The sequence below is a fragment of the Cydia splendana genome, chromosome 11 (assembly GCF_910591565.1).
Source record: "Cydia splendana chromosome 11, ilCydSple1.2, whole genome shotgun sequence".
In the NCBI taxonomy this organism is placed as follows: Eukaryota; Metazoa; Arthropoda; class Insecta; order Lepidoptera; family Tortricidae; genus Cydia; species Cydia splendana.
In genome coordinates, this window is record NC_085970.1 from 14,213,758 (window position 1) to 14,231,104 (window position 17,347).

Sequence of the window (17,347 nt, forward strand, 5' to 3'; positions counted from 1 at the left end):
TTGTAAAAAAAAAAACTTTGTAAGATACGGTCCGAATTGCGGATACGTACTATTTGTCAACTATGGTAGAAATTCTTAAAAATAAAATAATTAATTTTGCGTGATAATCTGTGTATTCTTTGAGTTCGTTATTTTAATTGTACAATAAAATACCTAAAATATAGTATTTTATCAGTTTTTATCAAATCTTAAACTTTATTTTTTTAATTAATTAATAAGAATTCATACTCGTACGTGGTTTGGAACGATGCGGTCTGAAGTTTTCGGGGGTCTATTATAAACCGTCAATATACCGTTGAATGTCGTTTTAACTTTTTTTTGTCTGTTTCTTTTTGCTAACAGTGTGAAAGGGACAGAGATAATAGAACCCAAGTATTTCGAACTTGTATTAGACCCCGCATGTTGAAATGACATTTGACTATAAAGGTCACTTGAATGTCATTTTGTCTCACTTAGCGAGCAAAATCGCATTTTGCTCACTGTTTTTAAGAAGCAAAGTACCCTTGTTCGAGCTGCTGAGGTGAAAACATTTTTTTTAGGAATCATAATGCATTAAGTATTTACCGGTACAGTATATAGTTAAGTCGTTAATAGTGGTTTTTCGTGTTAGATGCTGGGCGTTAAGAAGCGTGGGTGAAATTACTTCGCCATCTTCAAGTGTGCTGTCAAGGATATGATGGCAAGGAAGTAACTTTATACTTAATGACCACGCAGTAGTAGAAAAAGGCGAACAGATTTACATTTAGTTAGCAAAATATACTGGTAAAATCTACGTAAATCGAGTTCTTATTGATTTCAATAAGATGTTCCTATTATAGGTAGGTAACTAATTTATATGTAAGGTTTACTCGGCTAATTCCGAATGTCGAAAACTGTCGGATAATTCCGAAAAGAGACTTTTATTATGATGGAATTAAGGGTGATTTTCATCTGAATTTCGGAATTATCCGACAGTTTTCGACATTCGGAATTAGCCGAGTAAACCTTACTGTCTTAAATATGTAACTACTTAGAGCCGGACCAAGATAACTCTGCATGGCATCTGCAATGACGATGACGTGTGGCAATATCACAAATTAATGTAAAATTTCTATGAAAAAATGGCTTTTAAAATTAAAGTTTGCATAGTTCGTTATTTTATATATTTTATTCATATTTCCTATTCAATAGGAATAGTATAATCAAGTGGCTGCACACTCATTTTATTAATATCTTAAACCCAAACCCCCAATCTTTTTAGCATAGTTTGGAATTTCGCACTAATGGTGTTTTGGTCAGACTTGAAATCGGAATTATCAATAATAAAGAGCAATTAGTAAAAATGCTTGAAATTAATTATTTTTGTCATAAAATCATCTACGCAACCACTTCGCACTCACTACATTCGCAGAGGATGTCACTTTCCAGCCAAGTTTTCTCCCCATCGCACACCGTATGAATGAATTAATTAAAACCAGTGAGAAACGTGTCTGTACATTGTATTTAAATAAAAAGTGACCTGCACTGATGTTAGTGCCCCCGGGCGGAAAGTAGGACAAATCGCGACGGCGTAGTCTAAGTTGGTATTTAGTTTGTTACTTGGGTCTAGAAATAGTTTTCGTGGATAACACACATTTTAACATAATCCATTAGAATCATAACTACTGGACTGGACTCAGTTTTTTTATTTATTTATAGGCAACAAACAATTTACTAAGTGTTAAATACTCACAATGTGCATTTGAAGTAACAGAAATTGTCAATATCAATTGGACAAAATGTGTGTTGGAGTTAATCCATGTTGGACGAAATACGTGTTGAACGAAATGCGAATTGAAATATCATTTGGACGAACTGCGTATTGGTCTATTGGACGTACAGCTAACAAATCTATCGAACAATATTGCCGCCTGGCATTAATCAATAATCCAATTTAACATTGGGAAAATTTATCAAAGCAATTAATATTTCGGAAGAATCCACATACGAACAACATAATCAAAAGCTTGTATAAAGCTTCCGAAGAATAATATCATTGACCTTTATGTGTATAAGTTTAGGCTTTATAGTCTTCTTCTTCAACCTAGCCTAGCGTTTTCCCGGCCTAGCGCCAGGGTCCGCTTTCCTGCTCAATCTTCTCCTTTTTAAGGATGACTCACGGTAGACCGGGTCGTGGCCGGGCCGGAGCTTCCGGAGTTTCGTTTTCTATGGAAAGCGCCACGTGATCATCGATCAGCCGTCATAGAAAAAGACATGTCGAACGCCCCGGCCCGGGCACGGCACGGTCTAACGTGAGTCATCCTTTACCCGGTCTTCGGCATCCTCAATTCCTCATGTATAGTATATATATGAAATATGTACTTTTCGCAGCCAAGAAGTCACTTTGACATAATTGTAATAATAATAACGGAGCCGATCGATTTGTCTCCATCATAAAAACCAGTTTGATCGCATTGTCATCCAAGCTACGTTATGCTTAATTTCTATTTATTTTAAACACCGGGAACCAAACGACAGTTTGCTTGTAACATTTTACCTAAAATCTCGTGAAAATTGTATATAATGAAAATCTTATACCTTTAAACAAACAATTCTTGTATACCTATATATTTATTTATTTATATATATACAGTGAAATCCGTTTATTATGACTCCGCTTATCCTGACCAACCGCTTAACTATAACCTAATTCCTGTGGGGAGTTTGGTTTTCATATAAAATTCACTGTGACAAAGTCGGATAAGATTACTTCGCTTATAGTGACAAACCGCTTACTATGACCTATAAATCCTATTTTCGAGAAATTATGTCCGGTTATACTGACACATTCGCTGGTTTTCGTGACCGTCCCCACGTCTTTCCCTGCGAGGACGTTTGGTGCGTTGGTGGCGTGTAAGTTGTTTTAGTTTTGATTCTCAGTGACAAGTTGATAATTGGTACAACCTAATAAAACTCATCTCTCAAATAGAAATTTGAGACGAATTTGGACAAATTAACAAAAATAAGAAGTTAATCAACTATGCTTTATATGACATCCGCTTAGTATGACGTGTTTGTCACTTCCCTTCGATGTCATTATATGCAGATTCTACTGTATTTCGGGGATCTCAGAAACGGCTCTAACGATTTCAATGAAATATGCCATATGTGGGTTTTCGGGAGCGAAAAATCGAACTAGATAGGTCTTATCTCTGTGAAAACGCGCATTTTTGTGTTCTTATATGTTTTCCGAGCAAAGCTCGGTCTCCCAGACATTAGACTACATATTGACTTATACTACACTGAGGTGCCCTGGCGTCGTAACTAGGGCAAACCGCGCGATACATACGGTGTACTGTTACTTACCTTTCTAGACCCTAAGACAAGTCGAAACGAAACCAGAGTAGAGTATAAAGTCATTATAACGTAGCCCATCTTCGAGCAAAAGTACACGCTACACACCAGGCCGCGCGCAAAAAACAAGGGACGATTCACACTAAATGGCCGGGAAAAAAAACTAAGAGCAAACCCCGGGGCAAAAGTACAATTTTAAAAGGATCGAAATCCCTAGTTACTATGATTTACTATCCTTATTAATAAACCCGGGCGTCTAGTCATCGTCATCTCATTGGTGGATGTCAGAGGCTGGCCAGCAAAAGATATTAATATAGCGAAACAATTGCTCTCAAAATGTTATACCTTTTTACGGGGCTAGCACTCCGTCCAAAACGTGTATTAGTGGTGTAGGCTAAGTACTATTGCTTCAGTCGAGACTTATCGCCGAACATATTTTTTAAATATGCTGAGATGAGTTACTCTACATGTGCTATGATGAGAAAACATTAACGCAATCGCAATCGCGAACCTGATGTTTTGTTTGAATCACGTTTTATGGGCTATTGTTTGAAGATTCAATTAAAAGACGAATTACATCTATAATTGTAAAAATTGTACCTTGCAGTCTTTCTAACCCCTCGTTAACGGAGGAGATACCTTTGTATTTAAGTTATATTCCCATGGAAGTTTATTTTATGTTCAAGTTTATGTTCTTCCGCATTAGAAAGCATCACCCATAGATGCAATTTTATTCCTTATAATGAAATATTAAGAATTGCATTTGCACTTATATATAGTAAATAAAGATAAAGCCGAAAGTACAGTTCACTCAAGACATCCACATGCGAAGCTTTGCGAATCACGGTCAAATTTCTTGGTATAAGACTAAAGGCCATACAAACAGAAAAACAAAAAATGACTCTTTTGAGCGTAATTTCTAGTAATGAATTAGATTCCCAAAAACAGGTCCCGACGTAGTTTTTCGGGTGTGAAAATTGTGGCCATTTGTAGCATCAATCACAACTTTGGAGAACTGAAAAGACTGAGACCACTAAATTTGCAATAAGACCGTCTCTTGCTACCTTTGTTTACATGGTCCCTCTCCAAATTTGTTGTTTTGATGTATCTAACAGCCATGGACAAACAGTCTGAATTAACGTTTTTTTAGTAAAGAACATTTGCTTACTTACTTAAATCTGTGTATTCATTCATAAATAAGTTATTTGTATGTTTTTCATTTAGAAATAACGTAAAGATCATAAACTGTTGCATTTAATTTTCTCGAAGTACAAGATATCCGACCACGACTGTGATAAACCAACGCAATTTGCATGAAAATCACGAATCTAATTAACATTCTTCAAATTGTACAATCAACCGTGTATTTAATTGAGCAACTAAACATTATCTAGTTATAAAACATGTCTGCAATTACCTATTCCAATTATAAGCATCAAAAAAACCATACCCAAGCGAAATGTGCTTAAGTCGTTTAGTGTCGAAAGACCTTGTAAGCGCCTCGATTTAAGGTCGTTTTTTGCTTGAGTTTTTTAGTGTCATCTTTGTACTGATGTTAAAGTCACTTCAATAAAGTCGTAAGTGCTTTGGCGTTAAGGTCGTTTTTTGAATGTATTGTCTCCATTATCCGAAGCACGATGCATTTTTAACATGGCACGCCCGCCGTCCCGCCAAACGGGTTATTGACCTTAGACCTTTGTCACAGAACTTGTAGCTTATGGCTTCGACTGGCTCTTTTACCGGCTGCTGTTGAAGAGGGTAATGTTTTCTGTATGTATGCCAGTAAATATGAATTATTTCTATGGCTTTTAGCGTACAAACAGCAGCAGAAGTAGATAGCGAATAATGTGGTCAAAATGATTGTTACTCGCTCTTACTCCTTTTTTACAGTACCTAAATTTATTGTACTGTTATCTCAGCTAAGAATACCTTAGGCGCTTAGTAACTTTTGCAGCATTTGTACCAGCATACGTTAGATTCATCATTGCAATAGGATTAACAGATTAAACGTCAACAGTTGTTTTATAATTCATCCTAAAATTAACTCATTCGTAACTTTAAAAATGTAGAATTACAAATACAATCGAGCATCGTCTTTCAAAAGGCGGTCAAAGAAATCAATACCTACTTATTTTCAATCTCTTTACTGCATCACTCACTGCCTGATACGGAGTAATGACGTTTAAACGCTTTCCAATAAGCCTTCCGTGTAATAAAGGTATCATTATATTTATTAGTTGAAAGACCACTATAAAGGTATCAAACGTGTATAATTTCTTAAAGTCTTACGTCCTTTTATCATTATCGAATCGTGATTCTAAAAACGACAGCTCATTAATACGCCTACACTAATAAAAAACCGGTTCGGTATATCATTTGGAATGTTTTGATTACTGGTATTTCGCTAGATATTTAAGAGTAAGTACATGCATGCCAACAACAACAACTGACGTATTAACAATTGTTAAACATTATTATTGGTAAACTAATAAACTTAATAAAACCAAGTCAGTCAGAGACCTTTAAAACTAAAGACAGTCAATTTGTTTAGACTTTAAGAGTATAAGCAGGCGTGGCTCACTCCGCGATTTCGTCGCTTTGCCACAGGTAGCTAAAAGTACATCCGTTCCACACCAATTTTGGTGGTTAGCCATAAGCCGCGCGTGGCGCTGTCACCACCTAGCGGCCATATCTGTCCTGATCGTAACAGACGCGTTTTGTTAGAGAGTGAGTCTTCTGTACCTAGTACTATTATTTATTCTTAAGTCAGGGGACTCCAAAGTCCAAATTTTTTGACCCGCAGGCCCCCCGCTTCCTTTTTGCGCCCCGGGTTTTATGGAACTGGCCTCTTTCCGCGAGTATTTGTAGATCCCTACTCTACCTCTAGGTAGTCACTGATTCAATTCAAAGCTGATTTTTTTAAACTCCTTTATTATTAAACCTGTAAGCCGATCCATGTCCTTTCTAAAGTGGTGTATATAATTAAGAAATAACAAACTAACTTTTACGGTCGTGGACCTTTTAGTCCTATAAACATTTCATTTCATTAACACAACTTCCAATATCCTCTCGCCACAATACAAAAAGATATCTCATTAATTCAGGGCTAACATACCATCTTAAACTGATCATACGTATACCTTATTGCCACGTATTAAAGTCTACAAATGGCTACCACAGTACGAGCAAATATTTTGCGTGGGAGCCACACGGATCGGGTCCTAAACACTCGAGCAAAGGTACAATGCACTGAGGAACCAAAAAAAACTCAAGATTCATACAGCGACAGCGACAGCGAGTTTCGTACGTTTGCGTTTTAGGTGCAATAACAAGTGCGAGTCGGACTCGCGCACGTAGGGTTCCGTACCATTACGCAAAAAACGACAAAAAAATCACGTTTGTTGAACGGGAGCCCCACTTAAATATTTATTTGTTTTTAGTATTTGTTGTTATAGCGGCAACAGAAAATACATCTGTGACAATTTCAACTGTCTATCACGGTTCATGAGTTACAGCCTGGTGACAGACAGACAGACAGACGGACAGCGGAGTTTTAGTAATAGGGTCCCTTTTTTTACCCTTTGGGTACGGTACGGAACCCTAAAAATGGCAAACGACGTTTGAAACGACAGTTTTTACTGGTATATCACAGCTTAAATTGAATCGCGATATTTTTTTAACTGTTTAATCATATCTCAAGTTTTTATACTTGTGTTTATCAATTTGTTCGCAATAAGACAGATTAGACCAAATTTTTTTGTAATTAGACAAAATTTACTTCATTAGAGATATCATTCTTTCACTCCCTAAGCTCTGATTTTATATTCCAGTTTGTCGTTTGTCAATACGACTTTCAATCCTGAGGTCGCGGGTTCAAACCCCGGTTCGTACCAATGAGATTTTCAGAATGTATTATGTAGTACAAGGAGCAACACTCTTAAGGCCGTTCCCTGAGCCAGAAATGTAAAAATACCCCAATAATTATCCTATTTTTCTAAGAAACGGTGATATTTGTAGACGTGGGAAAAATAAATATAATTCTTGATTATATTATCTTTAATAACACAGCTTTCGATACACGATTCATAACACTTCGCTCGATACAATTTATTCCCAAAGTAACCTCCAATTCGAATTTTTACTCCAACTTTACTCGTTTCTTTACTATGTGACACTATGAAACAAAAAAAGGAGAAAAATCAATCATAACTATAACAGTAATTTGACAGCTTTAGAAAAACGATAATTAGAGGCAATATTTTTAAAATAAATAAACATCAACTAATTCTATCGTAACAAAATATCGACTCCGGCCTGCATGCTCTATCTCCGTCCGTCTTTCGAAATGAGACAGTGATGGCTGAGCGCTCGTGCCAGACGGACCTGTACTAGGTGTCCCCAAAACAAATATAAGATTTACTTATAAAAACTGTGCTGTGTTGTGTGTCCTAGTGATATACCGTGTGCACCAAAACCTTTAAGTTATAATGGGTAACAAGCAATTGAATAAAAAGAAGACATCTCGAAAAAGACAACTCGGAAGATTCCAACAAACAATGGAACTAACGTAAGTAAAAATGTATATTTATTACACAGTGAAATACGTAATTATTACTTAATTTAATATATACTTGATCGTACTAATTAGTAATCCATATAACTTAAAACATTCTAGAATTTAATAATCGCTCCATCTACCGGTTAAACATTGTCATCAATTCATCATTTAAATAGCTTAAAAGGATATTGCGATTCGCGACGTTTACACCACGCGGCACTAGCGCCGCTGCCTAATGCACGGCAAAGACAGAAAACATTGCCGTCTATGTGTGCGTCTCCGTGAGTCGTAGTTACGCGGTTGCGGTGTAGTGGGCCTTCCTATAAATACGAGCACACAGTGATACATGTAACGCACACAATTAGACGCATAAAGCGTTCTTTTAGCAATCCATCCACCTATCGAGGGTTCGAACCTCAGCTCGTGATTTGTCATGCGTCTAGACTTTTTACTTTTTTGTCTTTCTAGGAAAAGAAGAAAATTGGATAATTTCACAGCCGAACATGATACTATATCTTTAGACTACATCGAGTGAGTATAATTATTTGACTTGTGCTTTTTAGCCCTACCTACGTAACACAATACACTACTACAACTTATCTTTATTTACAGACTGCAAAATATGGAAATGGAATCTCCGATTTCATCAACCACTGACATTCAAGGTAACGAGTAAGTTCTAATTCTAATTGTGGCATTATCTATGAAAAGGGACCTTATTGTCTATGGCGCTTACGACGCACTGCGTCGCACGGCGTGGTATTTATATCAGAGCATCGTTAATAATGGCGGAAGCGCCATCGACAATAAGGTCCCTTTTCATAGATAACGTCACATATGTAGGTACCTATGTCGCGCGTAACTTCGTGCGTTGCGATAAATACCTACCTACTCAAGTACTCACAGCGGCGGCGTACGAAAAGACCTTAGTTAGATTTAGATACCTACTGTTTTCCTATCAGTGCAGATGCTTATATCTTTTTATGAATTGAATTGATATTCTCAATTATATGGACATATTTTGTACTTATTTTCCTAGATGGCTATTAGTACTACCTACTTAGCAAATGTTCGCCGAAAACTAAATAAAATGTCGCCAATCAATAATATCGTACGAGATACATTGCCCTCATCAGTTATTTGATATTCTCCAAGAGGTACTTAATTTAAAAAAACCGGCCAAGTGCAAGTTGGATTCGCACACGCAGGGTTCCGTACCATTATGCAAAAAACGGCAAAAATCACGTTTGTTGCATAACTATTTATTTTATTCTGTTTTTAGTATTTGTTGTTATAGCGGCGATAGAAATTCAATCATCTGTGAAATTTTAAACTGTCTAGCTACCACGGTTCATGAGATACAGCCTGATGACAGACGGACAGACGGACGGACGGACAGCGAAGTCTTAGTAATAGGGTCCCGTTTTTACCCTTTGGGTACGGAACCCTAAAAATGTACACTGATAGAATGTAATAGGGTTGCCTGAGTAAGTCCCGGAAATTAAAATCCCGGGATTACCGATTGTCCGTACTTTCGTTATTCTTTTACGTTTTTTTTAATGAACTGGTAGTTATTTTATATTATACCTACCCTACACAATAGTAAATGATTTCCTTTTCTTGAGCGTGTTGACCGATTTTTTATTTTAATAAAACTAATAATCTTGGGCAATTATTTCCATTTTCAATTTCTCATTTACCTGTGATAGAGCATTTTTAGGGTTCTGTAGCCAAATGGCAAAAAACGGAACCCTTAAGGATTCGTCATGTCTGTCTGTCTGTCCGTCCGTATATACAGCCACTTTTTTCTGAAACTATAAGAACTATAGGTACTGTTGAAACTTGGATTTTCCAACAAAAATAGAAAAAAACAATACATTTTGGGGGTTCCCCATACTTAGAACTGAAACTCAATTTTTTTTTTGCATCAATCCCATACGTGTGGGGTATTTATGGATTCTTCAAAAAATATATTGAGGTTTTTGATATCATTTTTTTCTAAACTCAATAGTTTGCGCGAGAGACCACCTCCAAAGTGGTAAAATGTGTGTCCTTTAACTTCTAAAATAAGAGAATGATAAAACAAAAATATATATATATGATGTACATTACCATGCAAACTTCCACCGAAAATTGGTTTGAACGAGATCTAGTAAGCAGTTTTTTTAATACTTACGTCATAAACCGCAATTTTATTATGTTACTTGCTAGATGTTACTATTTGGTTACTTTGTTGCTACAAAGTATTTGACGCCGACTGTACCTGTAACCAGCACAATGGTTTATTTACTTTCAAGTAGTTTTCTCCATTGTCATCACTTGTTATAATATAGGTACCTACATAAAAATTTTGAAATTAGTCTGTCTCACTTTTCGAAATAACTGCATTTCTGGAATGCTGCGTTTCGCGGGTCCATGATCAATTTATAAAATAGTAATGGACTAATTTATAAACTGAGTGATGTTGTAAAGAAATGACTGGCTGCTACAATTCTTCGACCGACAGTTTTACAGTACATATAGCCCTATAGGTTAACTGGAAGAGATCCCTCAAAGGGATAAGTTCGCCTTTGTACTTCTTGCTAATTGTATGTTATTTTTAATATGTCTTTTTGTACAATAAAGAGTTTACTACTACTACTAGCCCTTTAAATATTTGACATAGTTACGTAATGTGTGTGTGCATTATCGCACTAGTGCGGTAAAGTCCATATGTGCTGTAAAACATCATACATTTATTTAATTTTGGTTTTGACAGTGAGGCGACAGGCTCAAACATTTTGAACCCACGCATTGCACAGGTGGATGACACTTAGCGGGTTCCTAGTATATTAGAGGAAGAAGATACCCATGAGGTAGGTGATTCATGCTAATTATGCTTATTGATTGTAGAGCAGAGAACAATTTTACCTTTTGTACTAACTACCTAGCTAGAATAACATTGTTTCAACTTCGTGTGCCAGAATTCCATCGTAAATTGATTTATCACACGATTCGTAGTCATTATACAGGGTCTTACTTCTATTTCTCTCGTTGGTTCTTTACCACCGGTGCTTTATATGTACAGTCGACGTCAAATATATATATACATTTTTCACCTTATTACAAAGGAGTATGCTGCAATAGGTACATATCTTTGACGTCGACTGTACATGATGTGACAAATTGTAAATGCTAACACATACAATATATTTTATTTTCAGTTACAAATATCGTTCAATGTGGAAGAAGAGCTTCCTGACAAAACCGTCGGTCGAAGAATTGTCGCAGTTAGTTACCATTCGATTCGATTCCTCACATTTTATCCAATAAAAGATTGTATGGAAACTATATACCTACATAAACGCAATATTTCACCGACAAAATCGCAATTTTCTTGTTTTGTTCATACTTCAAGATGGACTCTTTGTGACCTTGACGTCACGGTCACATATCGTTTTGTTCGGGGCGTTTCGCGAGTGAAGTACGACTGTCGGACTTTGACTATCATTTCTGACTTTTGTATTCCTTTAATGCAATGGATCCCATATAGACTTTTGATCCTAAAGACAAACCTGATCGATTGATACCATAAATGAAAATTAGTCATCTAGCCTATTATCGATAAGTATATATGTTTTTCTTCATCAAATTATCAATAATTTTCATTTTTTAGATTGTTCCCTCTATAAACTCCTAGAGTCTGGCTAGCCAAATTTTGTTGACAGATATTTCCTTGTTGCATCACCAATTGTCTATGCTTTTAAAAAAAGTTAAAAGTCTCTTGTCAATTTATGTCATTCATTCAAATTGTTCGCGGTTTATAAGGGCGTTTATTTTAAATAATACTTAAATAATATTAATAATTACTATATCGAGTGACATCCGCAACCTATTATTTAAGCTCGTAAATAATTACGACAATGTGCGAAGTCGACGTGAAGCGTTTTATAACGAAAAACTGCAATGTTTACAAGTCGGAAACAATTTAGTAGGTTGGTGCTCTATTAATATTTTGATACTTTAAGTACTAGTACTAAACTTCTAACATTTCCCTATAACTTTGATTAAGTATGTCAATTTATTAATACCTGAATTTCATAAACAGGACAAGTGTGTAAAAAAAAACGGATAAACTAGAAGTTCTGGAAAATATCAATAAAATCAAAACATTGGAACGTAATCATATGTGTTTGTCGTTGACTATACTTTACATAGTGGTAGAAATTAATGTGAGCTGACTTTGAGTGCAGTCAACGTATTTCCTTTGGTACCTTACGTGTGCACAGAAAATAAAAAATATTTTCTAGTATCAAAACTATAATTCCTACTACACACAGTGTGACCAGCCCAAGATTTTTTGAATTTCCCGCCAAAACTTTGGGTAATATTTCAGTAGCCAGACTCTAATAGTCTACCTTGGTGCCAAATTTCAAGTTTCTAGGTCAGCTCGAAGTGGGTTAGGTTTTTGATCTATTAGTCAGTCAGTTACAACTATGCCGGTTAAAAAAAAAAAAAAAAAACAAAAAACATTTATTGCAGATCAATGATCCATAAGATAAGATAAGATTTTTAAAACGTTAATTTATGAATAGTTGTTAGAGCTACGTTTACGAAATTTTGTATTCTAGACAAGATAAGGGGCTTGAATAAATGTGCAAAATTGCATGTGAGTAGGTAAAAGTGGTAATAAAATTATCAATAGGAAGGATCAAGAAGTTGTTGCAGCCAGAATTAAGAATTTACCAAGGAGAGGACATATCACTATAATATTTTAATTCATTTTAAAATGTCATTCAGATTATCAATAAGAGTTTCTTATACCGTATTCGAATTAAAAGAAATATTTTATTAATTACACAATTCTCTCTAGTTTTTGCTCGTATTTAGTTATACAACTAACTAATTATTCGTATAAAATTATTTATCGTAGAAACACTCGTATAGTTTCAAAATAAAGCTATTTTATTTTGTTGGCATTGTCAAACCCATTGACTATTTTTGTTTTGCTTTAATATATGGTCAGTCGTAAAAGTATCAGCGTCAGCAATGGATTTATATAATGTATTTCTTTAAAAAACATGATATTTCATGCTAAGTAACAGAAAACAGTCAAATATTGTACCGGAAATATTAGTCCCGAAAATCCCGAAAGTACCGGGAATTTAATTCTGAAATCCCGGTTCTTTGCTTGGCTCTAAATGCCGGGAATGCCCGGTACTTTCGGTACCGGTATTTCCCGGGAGCAAACCCTAGTATGTAGGACTGTAGGTACTGTAAAACGTTGTACGATACATGTGCCAATAGGTAATTCGCAACTCGTGTCGATTCAAAACACTCCCTTCGGTCGTGTTCGAATTTATCGCCACTCGTTTCGAATTTCCTATTTGCCGCACTTGTAAACGTAATGTAGGTAAGTACTATTACAATATGGTGCTACTTTACCGCATTAGTGCGATAATTAGCACATTACGTAACTATGTCGAAAATTTAAAGGGCCATATTATGTACTGTAAAACGTTGTATGATACATGTGCGAATTACCTATTTTTCGCACTTGTATCGGTATGCCCTAATTTTTTAATAAATATCGATGATATACCTGCACAGTATACCTAATAAATAATGATATTATAGAAAACTTGCAGTCATTAATTTGTTTAAATATAAACTGTATTTACCCTTATAATTAAATATTATTGAAATAAGAGTTGACTTCATTAAAATGAATATTTAATTTGCACTATGTTTCATTTATTTTTCCAATTTAACTTTAACGCCATCTATGAGATGCAGCATGCTTTTTTTCAGTATTTAGTAATACGTTTTACAAATCAGTGTCCTGTTAGTTCATTTAAGTCGCTACTTCTTGCGTGGCGCTGTTGTATCGTCATTGTATCTAGGGGCGGGATGGGTGGCGTGAGGGGAGGCTCGATTGTAGATTTCATTTGGGTACGGGAACGGCCTTAACTGTCCATCGGTGGACATTATGCCTTTTGTAATAAGGTTTACGAACTGTCAGTTAACAGTTTTGGCGATGGTACCTACACCTACATACGATCATTTGATATTTACCAGTCGCTTTTAGGTGTAGTAGGCAACAATGTTGCGCCACGTTACTGCTACAGTAATGCTGGTGTAGTCTCAATCTGAATGGAACCTTAAATTATTAAGGGGCTTCCCGAGGTTTTCATCGATTTTTGACAAGTTTTTTATCGTATCTCCTTTTTTTGCACTACAGATAGAATTATAAGACAAACGGTTATCGGTTCTTCAATCTTTTATTTCCGTTTTGGTTTACCGGATTTTGAAAGAAATGAATACTTATTTTTTTATGAATTTAAACATTGCTTAAAAAACAGTTTTTTCGTATCTAATTAGTTCGTAGCTATAGTGAAGGATCTTACATGTACGCGAACTACATATTTGGGTTCGTCTTTCTCTCGAAAAACGTGTCTAGGGTTTTAATTTTAAACTAATTGACACAAAAGTTATAGCCAAAAAACCAGTTTTCTAGCCTAAAATTGTTCAACTTTGATGCCAAATATCTCGAAGACAATGAACTTTGAAGTAAATATGGGATACTAAATACATTGCTTAAAGCCGTTGCTGTTAATATGATAAGAATAATAATAACAAAAAACATTAAAAAACTAAGGGATTCAGATCGAAGGTAATTGGCGTGTGGTAGCCCCTTAAATAAAAGGTATGCCTTGCCGAAGACCCCTAAAACCAGATGGAACTGCTTATCGCTCATCTGACCCTTCGTACCAAATCCACCTGGTTATATATGTTATCTCGGATCCAAATTTTTCTCTCACAGTTCTATAATAGAGTAACTGTTGTTGATGTTTGCCAACGCGTATCGAGCCATCAATGGACAACATGACAATGCCATTTTTTGTGAGTGACATCAGGGACGAGTTAATAATGAAGACAATACTTCACGCGTCGAACCATGATCCCTATGACAGTTCCTCCAAATCGCCTTTGGATAGGCTTAATCCGGATAAACATAAACCTTAAAAATCTTGCTTCTGAATTTTTATGTTTTTTCGATAAATCGTCAATTTGCCACTACAAAAACCCAAAAAAATTAATAACGTGGCGTTATAAATTAACTTTTTTGGTGAAAACATGCAATGAATGATATGTGAGAGACCAATTTAATTTCCATACCATACAATTGGGATTCATTGGCATTGCGAATTATCCGTCGAATAGAGCTTTGACCTCCGCTTAAATTTACGCTTATTGAATCTGTAAGTAAGGGTGGTATGGTATCCCACCTGTCCACTGACTGTAAAGTCGGTTTACGGACGATGATTTTGCGTGATAACGTCATAAGAAAAAAAACATTACCTTTACATTACGTAACGTTACCATGGACATCTGTCCACAACGTGACACTTTCGTGCATGCTATGCCGATGTTCATCGATTTATAAGACGTTATCACGTCAAAAAATATTTTTATTAAAACATGACGTTTATAATGACTGGCTTACTTAGTGCTGTTCAAATGGATGTAATTGGACGGACTTTAGCTCTCTCGCGAAATTAACAGTCCTTATTATTCACAAGTCTTTACTGCCAGCCATTGACCTTAGATGCCTCGCAATATGAAGGTCCAGCTTTTTTCTTTATGCCTTTTTGTTCCGCAGTTAGATGGCGTCTTCATTGTTCGCGACATTGATGCCAAATGAACTGTCAAGTCTGACAATTTGTTACGTTTTGTTGAGCACGGTGACATTATGCACTTTTGATTACAGCTGCAGTACGGATATGATGGTCGTTTTTGTCTACGTAGCAAGTGTGGCATCGTGATAAAATGGTGTCCGTCACTTTCTATCCCGCGGAGTTAAGGCACAGTTATTTTATCACGTAGATAAATGTGGATAAAGCGATCCATAATACGCCAGCAGAAGTAGGTACTGTTGTTGATTTATCATAATTTTTACTTACTCTTTCTATAGTTCCGTACCCGAAGGATATAAAAGATGGTTCAGTACCCGAAGAAGACAGATTTTTTTACGGAATATCTCAATCGTTGGATTAACAAAAGAAACATATTAAAGCGGCCAGTTTATTCTTAATACTAGTATTAACAAACTATATAACATAAGATAAATTTTATTTCATTGAAAGATATTAAAACATGGCTTAAAAATAGATTAGTCTTAGTCAATATAGAATACCTACTTAATTTCCCGTTAACTATCTTTTGCCACCCACTTCGCGTGCAGGAAATGATTTTTTCAAGTCAAGGGCTGATATCAACTGCGTGCTTATAAAAAACCGTCAATTACATGTTTATAAAAACACAGGTGTGATATGGTAAACCTTAGTTTACCGCCCTAGGTCAACAAGAAAAGCAAAAGAACCGGCTATTTAAAAACATTAAATATTAATTGTCTACATATATTACCCGACAAATCTAACAACATGTTTAGGGGCTACCCGCTACAGTCTACAGACGACTTATAGAACACTCCTACCTTGGCTACCTTACTCACTGGAGGCTTATTATGCAGCTTGACGGTGTACTAAGTCAGTCATCCAGGATCTTGAAACTGTACTAATTAAATTGTGGTGAGCTAATCAAATCTTCATCAACAGAACCAGCACTTGATGACACTTGTTTTTTAGCTTCCTTGTTTTGTAGCTTTCTTGACATAACATAAAAGACATATCCAAGATGCAACGCCTGTCGTCATTAAACCTTCATGCGTCTCTCATCCTACCTATTATACATTCAATGAAAAACATTGTCTCCCCATAAGTTTAGATAATAATGTACACCAGAGTGCATTACACCGGGGCGTAACTAGGCTATCGGTTTACCAGGGCTCCTTGAAATCGTAAAAATTTATCGCGGAACTTAACGACTTATTGTTCCTACGCTCGCAACCTACTGTTATGATACATTAACTGAAGCCCTAAGCTGTAAACTGTACGGTATTATGCTAAAATATTATTAAAAAAGTGTAGTTTTTAACAAAAACTGGGCTTACGTATTTTCGGTTGTCTTGTCTGTAATGGCGCCGCCGTAGCTACAAAGATTCGATAAGCGACGACGCCCGATTATCATCGCCGACAATTTTATTACTTATAGGTTGATTCATGAAAGCTGACGCGGAATTTATAGGTATGCGAATTTTGACAACTCAGTACAAATCTCTTATCAATCGAGCTATACAAGGTGATGTTATGGTATATATACCTATATTCGTATATTGTACTTATCAATTTCTTTCAACCTTCAATTACCATTTTGCAACCTTTTACTTCGTTATATTTTACCTTAGATACTTACAAGTTAAATTTTACGCCGTTTTGCTTAATTTTTTATTCTTTTTCAAATAACAACAATATTTTTTGTATAAAATACCCTATTTATTGTTTTCTTGCGCAATGAGTTTCAATTTCATTGAATTTTATTTGTAACGGACACCGTTAGTAAAATTATGCTAGCGGAACCAGCAGTATTGTTTATATA

General features: G+C 35.7%; 1 protein-coding gene and 1 long non-coding RNA gene across 2 annotated transcripts in view; both read left to right on the top strand.

Annotated features, from left to right (window-relative positions):
- Positions 1 to 17,347, top strand: part of LOC134794971 (uncharacterized) — a 75,719-nt gene that overhangs the window by 5,546 nt on the left and 52,826 nt on the right. The gene's annotated exons all lie outside the window — the stretch shown is intronic.
- On the top strand, positions 7,299 to 8,532 carry LOC134794982 (uncharacterized). Its single transcript, XR_010144741.1, has 3 exons — positions 7,299 to 7,879; positions 8,339 to 8,401; positions 8,483 to 8,532. It is a non-coding gene; the product is annotated as an uncharacterized LOC134794982 (long non-coding RNA).